The sequence below is a fragment of the Musca autumnalis genome, unplaced genomic scaffold (assembly GCF_047663935.1).
Source record: "Musca autumnalis isolate F117 unplaced genomic scaffold, ASM4766393v1 scaffold_3, whole genome shotgun sequence".
Taxonomy (NCBI): Eukaryota; Metazoa; Arthropoda; class Insecta; order Diptera; family Muscidae; genus Musca; species Musca autumnalis.
This window is the reverse complement of record NW_027411866.1, coordinates 68,726,659-68,747,518: the sequence shown is the minus strand read 5'-3', so window position 1 is coordinate 68,747,518 and position 20,860 is coordinate 68,726,659.

Sequence of the window (20,860 nt, the reverse complement as noted above, 5' to 3'; positions counted from 1 at the left end):
TTTAAATTTTGGGAACACAAAGAAATTTGATATCATTTTTTCTTAACCTGTGTAGCAAACAATCCCAGTAAAATCTTCGATAAAAAATCATGAGTTGAATCATGGGTGCAAGTGATCTGGCATGTCATCTTTTTGTCATTTTCACTCATTAATTTTATATGAGCGTGACCCCCAAAAGATGACGTTCTTTTTTGGATCCTAAGCATATCATTTTAACCAATGCATTGACATGTCATTTTCACCAATGCTTTGGCATGTCATTTTAACCAATGCATTGATACGTCATTTTCACCCATTCATTGACATGTCATTTTAACCAATGCTTTGACATGTCATTTTCACCAACCCCTTGGCATGACATTTTCATGTCTTGTTTGGAAAATGGAAATGCTCTATTGAAATATGGACAAACAAAACTCTTTATTAATTGATCAGCAAAAAGTTTACATCCAAAATTGCAATGTAATCACCACCGCTGCAACGCAATAGATTACTTCCTCCGTTCTCCGCAACTGATATTCTTTCATCTTACAAAAGGTTTTTTCTATTATCTTCCCATCACCAGTTCAGATTTCGACATGGACTCCAAATGCACTCCTTTAAGTATTTTTATTTCGTAAATTACTTTTATTTTATAATTTTGTTATTTTATAACAACATTTTGGAAATTTATACTCTTTTGTTTAGTGACGAAAATATGTAGGGATCTACAACCCGGCTTGCTTCAGGGATCTCTAAGAACAAAACGTAACGAACGGGGTGGAGAGACTTTTTCTGGAAAATACCATTTATGCTTAATTAATTTATTTTTAATGTTTCTTTCCAAAAGTCGTTTCTTCTTTATTTTCAGATTCTTGTTCCTTTTCGTTTCGGACTTTTTTTCAAATTCCAAGAAGCGAGATTTGATTGATTTCGTTCTATGTCAGATTTAGAACAGACAAGGAAACTTTTAAAATAGCAATGTGTGCAGTCCGATTCTATTTTTAGCTCGATGATTGGGACTTCATTTTTATTGCAGACATTTCGAGCTTCATACAATACCAATTGTTTAGAAGTTTTAGTTGTCTGATATGCAGGAAATGTAAGACAACATCACGACGGCAGTTCTAACAACTTTGGTCCGTTCCAGAACCTGCAAGAATCTACTAATTTTTACTACGATAAAAATTTTTCCTTTATGTTATCGAAAAAAAAAATAGTAAAAATTAGTAGATTTTTGCAGTACTGGAACATACCAAAATGAAAATAAACAGGTGTGTATATAAAAACACAAACATCATCTCTATTGGATCGATGGATTTGGTACAAATGCTGATGAAAAGATCGGATCTTTCACGACTTCCTTTGCATTGGTTCAAATCCTAATGAAAAGATCGGATCTTTCACGACTTCCTTTGAACCAATGCAAAAGATGACATGAAATCACGTCATCGCAAAGAACCCCTTCCTTCAAATTTTGCTGGGATGTTGATATATTCGTAAAATATTTATTTATATATTTTTTATGAAATTGCTAACGAATTTTAGGATAAATATGGAGGACATGGACGATAATAATTCCTAAACAGCATCAATGGACAAATAAATCCGACAAAGTGCGTAAGAGAAAAGAATGATTACAGACAATATCTGTGATAAATTTAAAATCCTCAATGAATCCTATTTTTAAATTGTAAAGCATAAAGTCCTTAAAAAGTTGTTATCTGCTAGTTTCATATTGTGAAATCGTGAGTAATAGTAATAGGCCATTTAGATATGAGCTCATTAGCCGGATTTACCGCATTATCAGTTTTTTTGCTAAACCCACCAGATTTAGCATACAAGAATAAATCCTCGTATTGAGTGGATTTGTTTTAAATCAGGTATAAATCCTCGTACACAACTCTGTTTTTTTGCAACATGTTGCTAGAAAATACAAACAATTTCAAGCTGGAACAAGAAACAAGGTACATATATGCATCGTTGAATTGCTAAAACAAAAATAATTTACAGCGTATTTTTGTAAAAAGTTTTTGCCCATTCGTTCGTCGATTTTATGAACGAATACACAATTTGGTTTTCATAGCGATTGACGTTTGTATTCGTGTGACAAACAAATAAAAGCTTTTTATTTTCGTATTTTTTTTTTTTGGTTTTCGTAACAAAATCAGACGAACGAATACTTCAAAAATAAAGGAATGAAAAAGACCCATCGTTTTGAATGAAAATTAAATAATTTGAGTAATAAAAGGCACAAAACACACGAAAACTTCAGGGGAATACAATTTTATTTACTTCCATAGAAGCACGCGCGTATATGTACATCCGTTTCTTTATATTATCACAATTATTTTTGGACAATTTTGTTTACATTTTTTTCTTATTTTTCTTTTGTCATCTGTTTATCGGGGTTGCCATCAAGGAACACATATTACGTACAGATGCCTATGCAAAATTCACAAAATAAGTATTATGGAAACCCTGAAATATAAAAGCTTTTCTGAAATAGACGATTAGATAAAAACGAATGGTTCGTAAAATTTTACAAAAACCTAATTTTGAACGTATACCTTTTAGTACGAACGCAAGCATTTTTACAAAAACACGCTGTTAAAACGTAAAAATTAAACAAGGCGAAAAAATTAAAATTGCTTTGATATACAAAGTTGATTTTAATCAACCAAGACTAATATTTACGATGTCTAAACGATAAAATAATTCAATATTTATTTGCTCATTAGTTAGCATGAGTAGCATAATGTGCTAACATTTTCAATATTAAACAATAAATTTGTAATTTGCCGTATGTTTTTTGAGACAAATTCAATTTACAACAACTTCTTTTGACGTTTCAAATTCGATCAGATGGGCTAATACATCCACCTTGGTAATTGTGCTATGAACAAAAATCAGCTGACGGACATTTAAATCCTCCAAAGTTATTGGTCTGTTCCTTTACTTTTGAAAATGGTAAAACCGGCAAACGTAGTAGAAGTTGTAAACTGTTCCCATATGAATTGCATGGTTTCAGAAGTAAAGGGACGCTTTTCGAGTAAAAAGTGGTAAAACTTGAAGATTCTTGCACATAAAGGAACAGAGCTTATATCTAAATGCAATGAGATTTTTACTGGATTTCTAGTCTAAATGTCTATAAGTTTACATTTTAAGTTTAAACCGGGTGGATTCCAACCGTCAATTCATTTGCGCCCATTAGATTTCATTTGACGATTAAGCAATGGAATTGACAGTTGATATCGAGTGGATTTCGTAAATATAAACGTAATATTATTTAATCTTTTAATTGTCCGACGCTGCTAGATTAGTTCAAAAATACAACTTTTTACGAACGTTCCCAACGCCTCTCATTCCCACCCCTACCGACCGAGGGGGCGACCGTCCCCATGCGTAGGGACCGCGTACACACCATGATCCGTATCATAGTGGGTTATATATAAACCAGGGGCTCAATTATGTTTCTATGAAAATATGAAATGAAAACTTTTATAAAGGAAATATCTAAATATCTGTCAAATAGAAAAAATATATATTTTTCATTTCAAATTTTCATAAAACAGTAATCCAGACCCCGGGGCTGGTTTTTTCCCTTATAAAAGTTTTCATTTCACATTTTCATAGAAACAGAATTGAGCCCCAGAGCCCTACTCCACAAACAATTTTTCACTTTGCACTTATCAAAAGACAAAAAAATTATATTTGATTAAATTTTCTGTTCCACAATTTTACTTTGCATTAAGCACATATTACTCTCACTAGGTTAAGCAGATATTACTCTCACTCTCTGAAAGTGCTAGTGTGCTCTCTTGTGTTTTCTGTTGAAATATCTTTGCGTGTTTCTGCAATAGAAGGGAGAGCACTAATTGTTCGACGAATAATTTCATCTTTGCACTTATGAAATAATTTCTATAGAAATATAAGTAAAACATTAAAATGAACCGTGGCACTATAGGTAATTTGTACAGGTTTTTAGGCAATAAATAAGTCGAGTTTTGCGAGTTTTCTAATTTAATTTGAAGAAAGAACATCTCAAAATATATGTAGGTATGCATATGCAATTTGTTTTCAAAAATATTCAAAAATCGCGGTATAATTCGAAGTCAAAATCAAAATAAAAAATATTAAAAAATATCTTAGTGCAGAATTTAAGAATTTAAGAGTCATCTTCGACTGTTTTCTGATAGTATGTAGTGTCTTCTTCGAGTCTTGTTTTAATAATTTATTATTTTTATCAGACGAATCATATGTAAGATCTTTGGAAGAGGAAAATATCAAGAACAAATTAAAGGAATTTCCTTTTTTTATTCCTCTTTGTTTTTTGTTTTCTTTTCTGCTTTACTATGATTTTTAATTGTCACCAACGGGGTGTCCTAAGACACCACTTGTAGAGAAGTTTTACATGGCTGAAATACTCAGGAAAGGTCGCCAACATCACTGAGGGGTATTTTGCCACCGTTGAAAATTTGATGTTTCCTGGCCTGGGAATCGAACCAACGACCATTACCGTGCAAAGTGGGTGTGCATACCATTGCACCACGAAATTTCTAGTTTTTGAAGTTATTTTCCAAAAAATTACTATGAAAAAGCAATAAGGGTTATGTCCAGAGAACGTACCAAGTCTAATTTATATAAGGTATATGCATGAATTACAACAACTAACAAATTTACAAAAACAAACTCAAAAATAAATAAAAAACAATTTGTGTAAGTAATTATGTTTATGCATTGTTTAATAAGAAAGGTTAGCTAAAGCTTTCTGTCAATTCATTTTTTTCTTTCAACTGTCCCTAAAACGTCAAAACAATATACACAATTGTGTGTGTACTATTCGGTTGAGCATTTCTGAGTGCAATTCAAGTTTTATTTAATTCATTAACCCCATTATTACAAATCTTCTTTTGTTATTTATTGGATTTTTCGATCAGATTTATAGGGTCCCGGTTAACTTAAAATTAAAAGTGATCATTAAATTTGAAGGAGGACCTTCTTAGCATTGAATTTTAATGTGTAAATTATGTCTTGAAGTCCTCCAATTGGCAACATGTAATAATGGCCCTAAATATTATATATTTTGCATTTAAGGAGTGTACTAAACCAAGTTGGGATAACAATTTTTTGCATTTTACACGGCATTGCAAGTATGTATATTGATTGTTCGTTGTGCGAAGACCTGCAACCATTCTAATGAAGTTGTGAAATTACTTTCAATGTCTAGAGAAAATCTGACGAAATAGGTATCATTATGCGAAAACAATGTCCTAGGCCAACCACGACGACTGTTGGCGTGATACCACTGACCCTCGATAGCTCAGGGATGAAAAAGAGAAAAAATAAAAGAAAAAACACGAGTGTAACAGTTTCAAATATATTTTCAGTTTATTGTTGGAAAGAATGAGTTTCTTGGTACAAGAAACGTTACCTTTGGTTACCTTTCGAAAAGCAATAGTAGTGTGACTCCTTCGATAGTTAAATAGCAAGTGTCGTTGCCAGCGAGCATAATAGCGCTAACAAGGTCGTGATCAACAACGACGACCGCAGCATTGGAAAGCGCCCCTCTGCATCCGAACTGAGCGAATATGACTCCTAAATGAAAGGCAGAGAAGATTTGCCCATTGAGCTCGAAAGAGCGGCCAATTAATGCGGTTAATTGTAATGCTGCGGAAGGGGAAAATAATGTATCGAACGTATACATTGGCTTACGCCAGGCTTGCCCTATACTATAGTCTTTAACGGCGTTGCCCTGATAGAGGTAAAAATCAAGGCAAAATTGTTTGCACTTTCCTTTGAAAATAGTGTTTAGAAATATTGTTAACAATGTTTTTATCATGTTTGCTTCCAAAAAACAAAAATTTCAACACCCTTTGTTGCCATTCAAGCCCAAATAATAGCGACAATTTAAACTCAGGTGTGTCACTTACGTCCCAACCCTTCTCCCTTAATTATAATTAAATAAAAAAATTTCAGTCTGTTGAGATTAGCGAAAAACAAAAGTCTCAAATGAAATTTTAAAATTTGGTTTTCGCTCCCACACTTCCAAGCAGTCATTCAATGCAGTGTAAGCAAACAACTTTCTCTACATTGAATGGCAAACAATTAGAAACAACTAAATATTAAGTTAGCCTTAGGACCACATCTAAAAAATAAACTCTTTTACTGGCGCAGTCGAGACTATTTTACTCCGAAGAACAATTTTTACGAAATAAGAAAAAATTAAATAAAGTGCTAAACTTTACAAAATAGCACAAAAATATAAATTATATTATATGTAAAAGTAAAAATAATTTTAAAATTGAAAAAAAAAATCAAGAAAGTATATCAAGCTCGAGGTCAAAATGTTGTTTGTTTATTATTAATCGATTGCAACAATATTTACATTACATGACGATGGTAGTGATTCTACGCTAGTTATATGTTAATATTTTTAAGTTTGTTTTTTTACGTATTTTTGCGAAGTTGAAAATCCTGATGATGCGATTCAAATTAATTGCGAAATATCGATGAATAATAAATAAAAAAATTTTTGACCTTGAGCTTGACTATCTTTTCATTTTTAATAAAGGAAAAAGATCGAATAAAGCATAACACATTACAAAAAGTAAATAGTGAAAATAAAATGGATTGTTGTAAAAATGCAGGAAGAAATATTCCAGTGATTCAAACAAAGCAGAAACAACAACAAATGCAGCATCGACAACAACAATTACAAGAACAAATGCAACAACAACTTAAACAACAAAAACTACTACTACAACAATTAAAAGAACAAATGCAGCAGCAACAACAACAATACATCAGGAACAGCAATTACAGTTTGTCTTCAAATACAACTCTGATTTACCAACACATACATACATTTGTAGGCTCTCTCCCAGCTGTCCTTCAGTTTATCACAGACAGTAGGGTTAACAAATTATTGACATTTTTTAAAACTGTGTGAGATAATAATTGAAAAGTGTTGAAAACAAAAGAACATGAACAAAAACAAAATATGTGATTGGAAAACAAAAGGAAATCGATGATTTTTATTCATTTTTACAACCATTTTTGCAGTTGTCTGGACGCCTACGTCGCAAAATGTCTAATAAGTGACGAAGCCTCCTCTCCCATCGGGCAGCTTCGCAATGTATATGGAACATTCACCAAAGGACTCTAAAACTGTAATTTACCGCACTTCTTTCCTAAATATCAACATTATGCGAAAAAAACATGTTTTCTATTGACTAATCAAAAATGATTACAAAATTCACAACAGATTTCTAGCATTTAAATGAAGTAGGTACCTTGAATGAACTTTCTCAGAGAGTAAGGGGTTTTTATTCTCTTTTGCTAGAAAATTGTAAAAAGTAAACAGACACCTTCCCAGCAAAAACCAGCAAGCAATCAGCTGACTTGCCAAAACAGAACAATTTATCCGCCAACAAAGGAAGCAAACACGTTGTATTTTATTAAAAATAAAAAAGAAAATGAAACAAAAAAGTATTTTTCCACTTTACAAATTTGTTCTCCATAAAACAATACAATTAGACTATGCTATTTCCACAATAAAATTGTTTTTAATGTTCACAAACATAAATCAACAAAAAACTAAAAACAGCTGATTGATTGTTTTCAGGAAGAAGAAGAGCTTGCAAGTGCTTGCTAGAAGAAATTTGTCCAGCAAGAATTTGCAAGCTCTCAGTGAAAGAACTGTTAAAATGTCTCTCTCGAATCGCTCCCTTTTGACGACTTCCAGCAACAATTGGTACAAATTGTTACAAATTTTAGGGTAACCAGACACAGCTATCTATGGCACAAAGAATTTGAGTTAAACATGACAAATTTCTGACACTAACCCACAACACCCCTATCCTGGCGTAGGCGCCCCACCCCTGACATATTTCATAATATGAATGTATTGACATTTGTGATTGCCTTTTTCATACAAATTATTGGGATTTCTATTCTCTATTAGTTGTCTTCTAACGGTATGAAATATGTTTTTGATATCACAATAGGTAAAGAAGATATCACAAAACATACGTACCATTATTAATGTTTCCAAAAATCTGAAAACACAAAATCGTGTGCATCCGCTATCATATCTATGACATAACTGCAAACTTTTGGGAGATGATAGACCTTAATTAAACTCACAAGTTTCCCTTTAAAGGATTTTTCCTAGCACTTGTAGTTTGCGAGAAAATAGGCACTGACGAAGCCGCCCTATTTTACCATATATAAAAAACAAAAAAAAAAAAAAATAAAATTCACAATCATGAAAAATAAACAAAACAAAAAACTTTTGATTTTTCAAAATAGTCTTGCTTAATTCCATTGTTGTTATTTAAATATTTAAAACAACTAATTTATTAGTGGAGAAGGTTTGGCATTGTTCAGCAAGGGGTAAGGCAGGGAAGACTAGTTTCGATCCTCGCCACAGGATCTCATCAGTTCCTTTGTTTCTTGTTTGTGGATATTCTCCACCGAAGTTATTTTTCAATAACTTCTTCAACAAAAAACTTTTTATACCCAAACATCAATCTTCAGCTCGAAGTATAAAGGTGAACCAAGAAAAAACTTCAATGAGAAGTTTTTCTTTGGCAACCTCACACAACCCCGACGAAAGTGTTTGCAAAACAAAGCAAACCTTCTTCCACTCTTATGTGTCGTTGATTTTCAACAAATGTACATAACAAAATGTTGTTGGTAGCTTATGCCAACCATACAGAAACCGTGCCAGTGTTTCTCAAATAGAACATTGGTGGCGTTTTTTTATTGGGATAGCTGGGAAACAGCTATCAATAGAACATCAAAAAAATAATCTTTAAAATAAGATTAAGTTAAACATTATTTTTGGTTTGGAAAGCCTTGGAGCTACTAGTGGGAATGATGGACATTATAAATAAGATAGCCACTGTTTACGTGGACAGCCAGGCTGCTCTAATATGCTTTTTACATTAGAACAAAAATCAGGTTTTGGGGTCGTTTTGTCATTTATTTGCTAAAACCGGCAACATTTTTCGTCATTTACCATACAAAAATAAATGACGATAGCTGCGTCATTTATTCTAAACAACGCACGAAAACACCATACTACCCAGCAAAAATCCTCATTACAAACCTCCTTTCCCACCCATTATTTTAACAAGGGCATGTCGCGCGAAATATTCCGGTTAACATAAAGTTAAAAGTGATGATTGAATTTCAAGGAGGAGCTTCTTGGCAATAACTCGCGCGAAATATTCCGGTTAACATAAAGTTAAAAGTGATGATTGAATTTCAAGGAGGAGCTTCTTGGCAATAACTTTCGATGTAAAAATATTATTTTTATGCCTCTACATTGGTTTATTTTGCGTTTTTAAATCCATCAGATAATAAAAGAACACATATAATAATGGCCCTAAGTGTCAGAAAAGGAGATCGAAATTCTATTATTGCTTGTGTATAAGTTCGATACATTGGTTACGCCAACGTATACGTTCGATACATTGTTTTCCCCTTCCGCAGCATTACAATTACTCACGCTAATTGGCCGCTCTTACGAGCCCTATGGGGATATCTTCTGTGCACTTCTTCCAGGAGCCTTATTCGCCTAGTTCAGAGTGTAGAAGAGAGTTTCGCCCTATTCTACTACCTCTCCTGGAAGCCTTATTCACTCAGTTTGGATGCAGAGGGGCGCTTTTCAATGCTGCAGTCGTAGTTGATGTCACGGCTTTATGAACGTTATTCTGCCCACCGGCAACTTCACTTGATATTTAACTTTCGAAGGAGTCACACTCCTATTGCTTTCGTTTGTAGCATCACATACAAAAGGTAATGTTTCTTATACTAAGAAACCCTATAGCACAAATAAACATATCGCGAGTATTTTTTGTCTTAAAAAAAGATAATCTCTCGAAAATAATTAAATTTTTCCTTTAAAAAATTGTTCGCTAAATAGCGCATTGGTCGCCTTCTCAATTGCCATTCGCTAGTGCATCATTATTTTTGCTTCACATCATATACAGTCCACTCATTTAGTCGTTGCAGTAATTATAGTGACCCTCGCCAACAGTGCTGCTTATTTGAATTTGTTGTTGTCCCTTTATTATTTACTTTCTATTTTCGAAAATAAAACACTTTAATAGTAAACACAACCACAAACTCCCTTTGTCGTTGATCTTTTCAGAGATCATTTCTAGCAGTGCTGTTCCTTTGAATTTGTTGTTTTCTACTTTTCTCGTTTGATTCTGATCTCAAAGACAGAACCCTTTCAGAGATATAATGGGTCTGTCTGGTTACCCTAAAATTTGTAACAATTTGTACCAATTGTTGCTGGAAGTCGTCTGTTAACACAAAAAACAGCAAAAGAGAGCGATTCGAGAGAGACATTTTGACAGTTCTGTCACTGAGAGATTGCATATTCTTGGTGGACAAATTTCTTCTAGCAGCAACTAGCAACTCTTCTTCTTCCTGAAAACAATCAATCATCTGTTTTTAATTTGTTGTTGATTTATGTTTGTAAAAATTAAAAACAATTTTATTGTGAAAATAACATAGTCTAATTGTATTGATTTGTGGAGAACAAATTTGTAAAGTGGAAAATATTTTTGTTTCATTTTCTTTTTTATTTTTAATAAAATACAACATGTTTGCTTCCTTTATTGGCGGACAAATTGTTCTGTTTTGGCAACCCAGCTGATTGCTTGCTGGTTTTTGCTGGGAAGGTGTCTGTATACTTTTTACAATTTTCTAGCAAAAGAGGATAAAAACCCCTTACTCTCTGAGAAAGTTCTTGCTGGAAAATTCTTGCTGGGAAAGTAACCAGACAGACTTAATAACAACAGCATCACTACAATTATCCGCTATCCGTTTCGATCGTTTTATTTTTCACGCAAAGGCTACTTGCACATCCCGGCTTCCTCGTTGACATCTACAGCCAGCAGTGAGAAATAACAACATCGCTTTCGTCCAATTACTTTGCTATTTTTGAAATCATGTTTGCTTCCAAAAAACAAAAATTTCAACACCCTTTGTTGCCATTCAAGCCCAAATAATAGCGACAATTTAAACTCAGGTGTGTCACTTACGTCCCAACCCTTCTCCCTTAATTATAATTAAATAAAAAAATTTAAGTCTGTTGAGATTAGCGAAAAACAAAAGTCTCAAATGAAATTTTAAAATTTGGTTTTCGCTCCCACACTTCCAGGCAGTCATTCAATGCAGTGTAAGCAAACAACTTTCTCTACATTGAATGGCAAACAATTAGAAACAACTAAATATTAAGTTAGCCTTAGGACCACATCTAAAAAATAAACTCTTTTACTGGCGCAGTCGAGACTATTTTACTCCGAAGAACAATTTTTACGAAATAAGAAAAAATTAAATAAAGTGCTAAACTTTACAAAATAGCACAAAAATATAAATTATATTATATGTAAAAGTAAAAATAATTTTAAAATTGAAAAAAAAAAATCAAGAAAGTATATCAAACTCGAGGTCAAAATGTTGTTTGTTTATTATTAATCGATTGCAACAATATTTACATTACATGACGATGGTAGTGATTCTACGCTTGTTATATGTTAATATTTTTAAGTTTGTTTTTTTACGTATTTTTGCGAAGATGAAAATCCTGATGATGCGATTCAAATTAATTGCGAAATATCGATGAATAATAAATAAAAAAATTTTTGACCTTGAGCTTGACTATCGAATAAAGCATAACACATTACAAAAAGTAAATAGTGAAAATAAAATGGATTGTTGTAAAAATGCAGGAAGAAATATTCCAGTGATTCAAACAAAGCAGAAACAACAACAAATGCAGCATCGACAACAACAATTACAAGAACAAATGCAACAACAACTTAAACAACAAAAACTACTACTACAACAATTAAAAGAACAAATGCAGCAGCAACAACAACAATACATCAGGAACAGCAATTACAGTTTGTCTTCAAATACAACTCTGATTTACCAACACATACATACATTTGTAGGCTCTCTCCCAGCTGTCCTTCAGTTTATCACAGACAACAAATTATTGACATTTTTTAAAACTGTGTGAGATAATAATTGAAAAGTGTTGAAAACAAAAGAACATGAACAAAAACAAAATATGTGATTGGAAAACAAAAGGAAATCGATGATTTTTATTCATTTTTACAACCATTTTTGCAGTTGTCTGGACGCCTACGTCGCAAAATGTCTAATAAGTGACGAAGCCTCCTCTCCCATCGGGCAGCTTCGCAATGTATATGGAACATTCACAAAAGGACTCTAAAACTGTAATTTACCGCACTTCTTTCCTAAATATCAACATTATGCGAAAAAAACATGTTTTCTATTGACTAATCAAAAATGATTACAAAATTCACAACAGATTTCTAGCATTTAAATAAAGTAGGTACCTTGAATGAACTTTCTCAGAGAGTAAGGGGTTTTTATTCTCTTTTGCTAGAAAATTGTAAAAAGTAAACAGACACCTTCCCAGCAAAAACCAGCAAGCAATCAGCTGACTTGCCAAAACAGAACAATTTATCCGCCAACAAAGGAAGCAAACACGTTATATTTTATTAAAAATAAAAAAGAAAATGAAACAAAAAAGTATTTTTCCACTTTACAAATTTGTTCTCCATAAAACAATACAATTAGACTATGCTATTTCCACAATAAAATTGTTTTTAATGTTCACAAACATAAATCAACAAAAAACTAAAAACAGCTGATTGATTGTTTTCAGGAAGAAGAAGAGCTTGCAAGTGCTTGCTAGAAGAAATTTGTCCAGCAAGAATTTGCAAGCTCTCAGTGAAAGAACTGTTAAAATGTCTCTCTCGAATCGATCCCTTTTGACGACTTCCAGCAACAATTGGTACAAATTGTTACAAATTTTAGGGTAACCAGACACAGCTATCTATGGCACAAAGAATTTGAGTTAAACATGACAAATTTCTGACACTAACCCACAACACCCCTATCCTGGCGTAGGCGCCCCACCCCTGACATATTTCATAATATGAATGTATTGACATTTGTGATTGCCTTTTTCATACAAATTATTGGGATTTCTATTCTCTATTAGTTGTCTTCTAACGGTATGAAATATGTTTTTGATATCACAATAGGTAAAGAAGATATCACAAAACATACGTACCATTATTAATGTTTCCAAAAATCTGAAAACACAAAATCGTGTGCATCCGCTATCATATCTATGACATAACTGCAAACTTTTGGGAGATGATAGACCTTAATTAAACTCACAAGTTTCCCTTTAAAGGATTTTTCCTAGCACTTGTAGTTTGCGAGAAAATAGGCACTGACGAAGCCGCCCTATTTTACCATATATAAAAAACAAAAAAAAATAAAATTTACAATCATGAAAAATAAACAAAACAAAAAACTTTTGATTTTTCAAAATAGTCTTGCTTAATTCCATTGTTGTTATTTAAATATTTAAAACAACTAATTTATTAGTGGAGAAGGTTTGGCATTGTTCAGCAAGGGGTAAGGCAGGGAAGACTAGTTTCGATCCTCGCCACAGGATCTCATCAGTTCCTTTGTTTCTTGTTTGTGGATATTCTCCACCGAAGTTATTTTTCAATAACTTCTTCAACAAAAAACTTTTTATACCCAAACATCAATCTTCAGCTCGAAGTATAAAGGTGAACCAAGAAAAAACTTCAATGAGAAGTTTTTCTTTGGCAACCTCACACAACCCCGACGAAAGTGTTTGAAAAACAAAGCAAACCTTCTTCCACTCTTATGTGTCGTTGATTTTCAACAAATGCACATAACAAAATGTTGTTGGTAGCTTATGCCAACCATACACAAACCGTGCCAGTGTTTCTCAAATAGAACATTGGTGGCGTTTTTTTATTGGGATAGCTGGGAAACAGCTATCAATAGAACATCAAAAAAATAATCTTTAAAATAAGATTAAGTTAAACATTATTTTTGGTTTGGAAAGCCTTGGAGCTACTAGTGGGAATGATGGACATTATAAATAAGATAGCCACTGTTTACGTGGACAGCCAGGCTGCTCTAATATGCTTTTTACATTAGAACAAAAATCAGGTTTTGGGGTCGTTTTGTCATTTATTTGCTAAAACCGGCAACATTTTTCGTCATTTACCATACAAAAATAAATGACGATAGCTGCGTCATTTATTCTAAACAACGCACGAAAACACCATACTACCCAGCAAAAATCCTCATTACAAACCTCCTTTCCCACCCATTATTTTAACAAGGGCATGTCGCGCGAAATATTCCGGTTAACATAAAGTTAAAAGTGATGATTGAATTTCAAGGAGGAGCTTCTTGGCAATAACTTTCGATGTAAAAATATTATTTTTATGCCTCTACATTGGTTTATTTTGCGTTTTTAAATCCATCAGATAATAAAAGAACACATATAATAATGGCCCTAAGTGTCAGAAAAGGAGATCGAAATTCTATTATTGCTTGTGTATAAGTTCGATACATTGGTTACGCCAACGTATACGTTCGATACATTGTTTTCCCCTTCCGCAGCATTACAATTACTCACGCTAATTGGCCGCTCTTACGAGCCCTATGGGGATATCTTCTGTGCACTTCTTCCAGGAGCCTTATTCGCCTAGTTCAGAGTGTAGAAGAGAGTTTCGCCCTATTCTACTACCTCTCCTGGAAGCCTTATTCACTCAGTTTGGATGCAGAGGGGCGCTTTTCAATGCTGCAGTCGTAGTTGATGTCACGGCTTTATGAACGTTATTCTGCCCACCGGCAACTTCACTTGATATTTAACTTTCGAAGGAGTCACACTCCTATTGCTTTCGTTTGTAGCATCACATACAAAAGGTAATGTTTCTTATACTAAGAAACCCTATAGCACAAATAAACATATCGCGAGTATTTTTTGTCTTAAAAAAAGATAATCTCTCGAAAATAATTAAATTTTTCCTTTAAAAAATTGTTCGCTAAATAGCGCATTGGTCGCCTTCTCAATTGCCATTCGCTAGTGCATCATTATTTTTGCTTCACATCATATACAGTCCACTCATTTAGTCGTTGCAGTAATTATAGTGACCCTCGCCAACAGTGCTGCTTATTTGAATTTGTTGTTGTCCCTTTATTATTTACTTTCTATTTTCGAAAATAAAACACTTTAATAGTAAACACAACCACAAACTCCCTTTGTCGTTGATCTTTTCAGAGATCATTTCTAGCAGTGCTGTTCCTTTGAATTTGTTGTTTTCTACTTTTCTCGTTTGATTCTGATCTCAAAGACAGAACCCTTTCAGAGATATAATGGGTCTGTCTGGTTACCCTAAAATTTGTAACAATTTGTACCAATTGTTGCTGGAAGTCGTCTGTTAACACAAAAAACAGCAAAAGAGAGCGATTCGAGAGAGACATTTTGACAGTTCTGTCACTGAGAGATTGCATATTCTTGGTGGACAAATTTCTTCTAGCAGCAACTAGCAACTCTTCTTCTTCCTGAAAACAATCAATCATCTGTTTTTAATTTGTTGTTGATTTATGTTTGTAAAAATTAAAAACAATTTTATTGTGAAAATAACATAGTCTAATTGTATTGATTTATGGAGAACAAATTTGTAAAGTGGAAAAATATTTTTGTTTCATTTTCTTTTTTATTTTTAATAAAATACAACATGTTTGCTTCCTTTATTGGCGGACAAATTGTTCTGTTTTGGCAACCCAGCTGATTGCTTGCTGGTTTTTGCTGGGAAGGTGTCTGTATACTTTTTACAATTTTCTAGCAAAAGAGAATAAAAACCCCTTACTCTCTGAGAAAGTTCTTGCTGGAAAATTCTTGCTGGGAAAGTAACCAGACAGACTTAATAACAACAGCATCACTACAATTATCCGCTATCCGTTTCGATCGTTTTATTTTTCACGCAAAGGCTACTTGCACATCCCGGCTTCCTCGTTGACATCTACAGCCAGCAGTGAGAAATAACAACATCGCTTTCGTCCAATTACTTTGCTATTTTTGAAATCTCGTTTCTAACCCAATCTCTTTTATTAGTTTTTATTGTTGTTGTTATTTCCCAAGGTATTTTCTAACAAGCCCTTCAGTTGAGAATTTGCATCGCTTATAAAGTCGTCGTTTATAACGTCATATAGCTTATAACGACGAAATCCAAAAGTCCAGAATTTCTGCCCTTTAGGGCGAAACCTATAGCTCTGCGTGTGCGTTCAAAAATACAAAAACAAAATACATGTATTTGTTGCTTTCAATTTGAAATACATGTATTTTGTTTTTGTATTTTTGAACGCACACGCAACACGCAGGTTTCGCCCTTATATTCCACAAAAATAAATATCGCTTATAACGTCGTCGCTTATAACGTCATATCGGTTGTAACGTCGGTTTTTAGTGAAATATTTGAATTTTGCTATCGGTTATAACGTCGAACCATACGAAGAAGAAAAAATTCTCTCAATATTTTGTTGTATGAATATTTTTTCAAACTCAAACAACAACAAAATACCAAATATATGCGCAACATGTTTGAAGATGGGGTTGAACCACTGAATTACGACTCATATGGAGACGCTCTGAAGTCAAAAAAGCTTAATGTCACATTTGTTTTCAACCCATGAACCAAAGTGTATTAAAATCACATTGCCGGAATCGGAAAATATCCACTTCCTGCAAAAATAGGAAAGGATCAAATTACGAACTTAAATGTGTTGGATGCCGTGTTATTGTTAGATGAAGGGTTGGAAAAATGTTACGTCGTCTGCCATTGCTAATTGTTTTCATCATGCGCGATTGGCAAAGGTCCTTTAAACGATTCTGAAGACATTTATCTTCATTCACATTTCTCCCAGCACATAGAAGATATTGATGAATAAGTTCCCATTGATGACAATGTTTTTAATGACGACATAAAGTCTGTCTGGTTACTTTTCCAGCAAGAATTGTCCAGCAAGAACTTTCTCAGAACAAGAAGAAGAAGAGTGCAAGTGCCTGCTAGAAGAAATTTGTCCAGCAACAATTTGCAAGCTCTCAGTGAAAGAACTGTCAACATGTCTCTCTCGAATCGCTCTCTTTTGCTGACTTTTTGTGTTAATAGACGACTTCCAGCAACAATTGGTACAAATTGTTACAAATTTTAGGGTAACCAGACAGACTTATAATATTGGAAGATGGAGACAATTCTAACGAAGAAATTGAGGATACTACAGAACCAGAGTTTCAATTACCGTCAGTGTCAGAGGCATGTCTAGCTGTAGAAACACTTCAAACATTTATTTACTCATAAGATGTTACAAGTAAAGAATAGGTCTGTCTGGTTACCCTAAAATTTGTAACAACTTGTACCAATTGTTGCTGGAAGTCGTCTGTTAACACAAAAAACCAGCAAAAGAGAGCGATTCGAGAGAGACATTTTAACAGTTCTTTCACTGAGAGTTTGCAAATTCTTGCTGGACAAATTTCTTCTAGCAAGCACTAGCAATTCTTCTTCTTCCTGAAAACAGTCAATAATCGCTATTAGTTTTTTGTTGATTTATGTTTGTGAAAATTAAAAAAAAAATTATTGTGGAAATAACGTAGTCTAATTGTATTGTTTTATAGAGAACAAATTTGTAAAGTGGAAAAATACTTTTTTGTTTCATTTTCTTTTTTATTTTTAATAAAATACAACGTGTTTGCTTCCTTTATTGGCGGACAAGTTGTTCTGTTTTGGCAAGCTTGCTGGTTTTTGCTGGGAAGGTGTCTGTTTACTTTTTACAATTTTCTAGCAAAAGGGAATAAAAACCCCTTACTCTCTGAGAAAGTTCTTGCTGGACAATTCTTGCTGGGAAAGTAACCAGACAGACTTAATGTGTATTAAAAGATCCTTTCAAAACTCAGATCTGAGTTAAATTTAAAGCTTATGTTGGAATTCAAAAGCCCAAACTAATACATATATGTAACAGGCTATTTTAAAAATAACCAGATAACCATATCCCATATTTGCGTAATTATATCTGCTGAAGAATGTATTTAATATAGTTATTTTTTATTATTGTGTTTTTAAGTCATTCATATGTATGCATATAGATGAAAAAGCAATAAAACATACATAATATAATTTCACCTCTTTTATAAGTATGGTTTATAACGACTATCGCTTATAGCGTCCGATTTTGGTCGGTCCCTTGACCGACGTTATAAGCGATTTCGACTGTACATTGCTACAGTCATACATTGTCGTTTGGTTTATTTTGTTGTTACAATCCGAAGGTCACACTAGAGTGGTTTCATTGAAACTTTTAGGGATTCTTAAATCGAGTTCCCCACTACAGTAACTTCATGATTTTACTCTAGTATGGAAATCGACTTAGGAACTCTGGATTTTATGAAATTGTTTCAATGATCAATTCAATACATCTTTCCACGCACAAAGTTCTGTCGATCACAGCTTGATCGTTTGTAGCGTCGGTACGTGAGTGGGAGCTTCGCTGCCCACACCTAGCTACTTCTCTGTTAACGCCACTTGTTGTTTATTCCCTTTTTTGCTATATCCGTTGATGGGCTAGCACAGTGGGGTAAAACAACACAAATTGAAAATTTTCAATAAAAATTGAATTTTGTCGGCTGAGTCACTTCACCTTGTTTTGTGGCTCAGAAAACTATATATGGTTATATTATCACAGGCCCTATACCTCGTAGTAAAATTATATAGCACATAGTCAAAGCGAACACTTTTAACTAAATCGTAGTTTAATTGCATTCGAAAATATCGCACAATATTTGAACATGCTCAATTGAAACTTGATTTGCGTACATCACACTTTAAATCATCACTACTAACTCTAGTTTAAGTTGTCTCGCGAATTAGTCTAACAGTTACAGTACCCACTGTTACAGTACCCACAATTACAATACCCACTGTGACAAATATTTTTTAAGAAACCCAAATCTGAAACAGTGTTGCAGATTCAAAATAAAGAAATTCCAATCTGCAACAATGTCACAGATCAAAACAGTCACCCAAGTTGAAATATAACAAACAAAGAAATCTAAATCTGCAACAATGTTGCATAACAAAGAACAAAGAATTATGAAATAGCAAAGCCACCCAAGTGGCCATACATTGACAAAGAATAAAGTTTACAATAAGAAACACAAATATAACAAAACCAAAGACCAATCCAGAATGGTCAAAATGCAAGCTAAGCATTTTGACCATTGGTATAAAATAAGTTTCTAGCAATAAGTTAGTTTTAAGTATTTGTTCATGGAATAAAGTTCTAAAACCGGAATCACTGTGCGTTTTTATTACTGGCGCAGTCGGTAGGATCATAGATCCCAACAATAATTATAAAGAACTCGGACAATTGATTGTGATTAACAATTGATTGTAATCAACGTGAAGTTTAATTAACGTGAAGTTTAATTAACTAAAAAGGAACTCGCACAATAGAGTGATTCCTAGAATTAATCGATTCCAAAAACAAAATTGAAACTCAAAAAAAAAAAAAAAGGAAGACGAATAACAAAAAGTTATTGCAATTATTTTATAAAATAATACTAAACAAATTAATTACAATAAACTGAAAAACTAAAACATTAAAGCAACCAACAAGTTGAGTTTATATTAATGATAAATGAAAGCAAAATTGTGAAGGAAGAGAGATAACCACTCACCCAGACAACAACAAAGCTCGTAATCAACACAGAAGGAGTGATAGAAATCTTGCCCTGAAGGAAGCGAGGAAAGGATCTATTGGGAGTGAGTTATATAGTTTTATTTAAATATAGTTATTATTTAAAGAGGGTAATTGACGAAATACAAAATATTTCAAAAAAGTAATGTAAAACAAAGTTGTGTGATTTAAGAAAAAATAATTGAGCAAAAAGAATATTGTGAACCATGGCTCAAAACAGAGTAACAATCGATCCCATAAAATACTTGTCCAATACATTTATAGATCTTGTGGATAGGGTAACTTCAATATTGGACACATACGACGATGTATCCAAGAGTATATTTTTAGATATAATAAAGTCAAAGCTAGTTGGTCAAGCCAAAGATGTTAGTGACATTAATAATCATTTGACGTCATGGGCAACACTTAAGACAGTGCTAACAAATAATTTTGGAGATAGATTATCAATAGAGCAACTTTACGATCAAATGCGGTCACTTAAGTTCAAAACGAACGCAAACAACTTTTATGAGGATATTTCGCGCGGAATCAAGCAAAATTTATCATGATTTTGCATACAAAAACAAAATCATCTCATTTCGTGATTTCAGCGAAATCAACATCGAAATCACAGTACACATGATATACAACCCTGTTTTTGCCTAAAAAAGTACCAAAAGTTGCAACACTTTTCACGTATCAGAATAAACAAGGTAGATGGACAACTGCTGCAACAAAAAATTTTAGTATCAAAATTTGTAAACATGTAAATATTAAATTACTTTTATACAATGCTATATTTCATTGTGTTACCGTAATTTTTTAATGGTAATGTTAGAATAAAGAGCGAATTGTCAAAATTGCTTCCCCATACAAATTTCTCAAAAAAATAAGGGAACGGAAAATTACTGAAATTGCAAAAACTCCAGCAGAAATGTCAAAATTAACGTATCAGCTATCGTATTTAAATGTCAATGAACATGCTTCTAGTTTCTACTAGGCCAAAATTGTATAGCAGAAAACAGGAGAAGAGGGAGTTATTCGGGGCTATTTTTGTTTAAAGAGAAGTGCAAGTCTTGCTAGATTTCGGAGTACGAGAACGCATTTTTAGCACTAAACGGGAAAACTACTGCAAGTAGTAATATTTTGCAGGTTCTGAACACAACTTTTATCTATCAACATTTATTATTATGTGGTCTGTTCCAAAACTGGAGGAATGTACTAATTTTTACTATTTTTTTTTCGATAACAT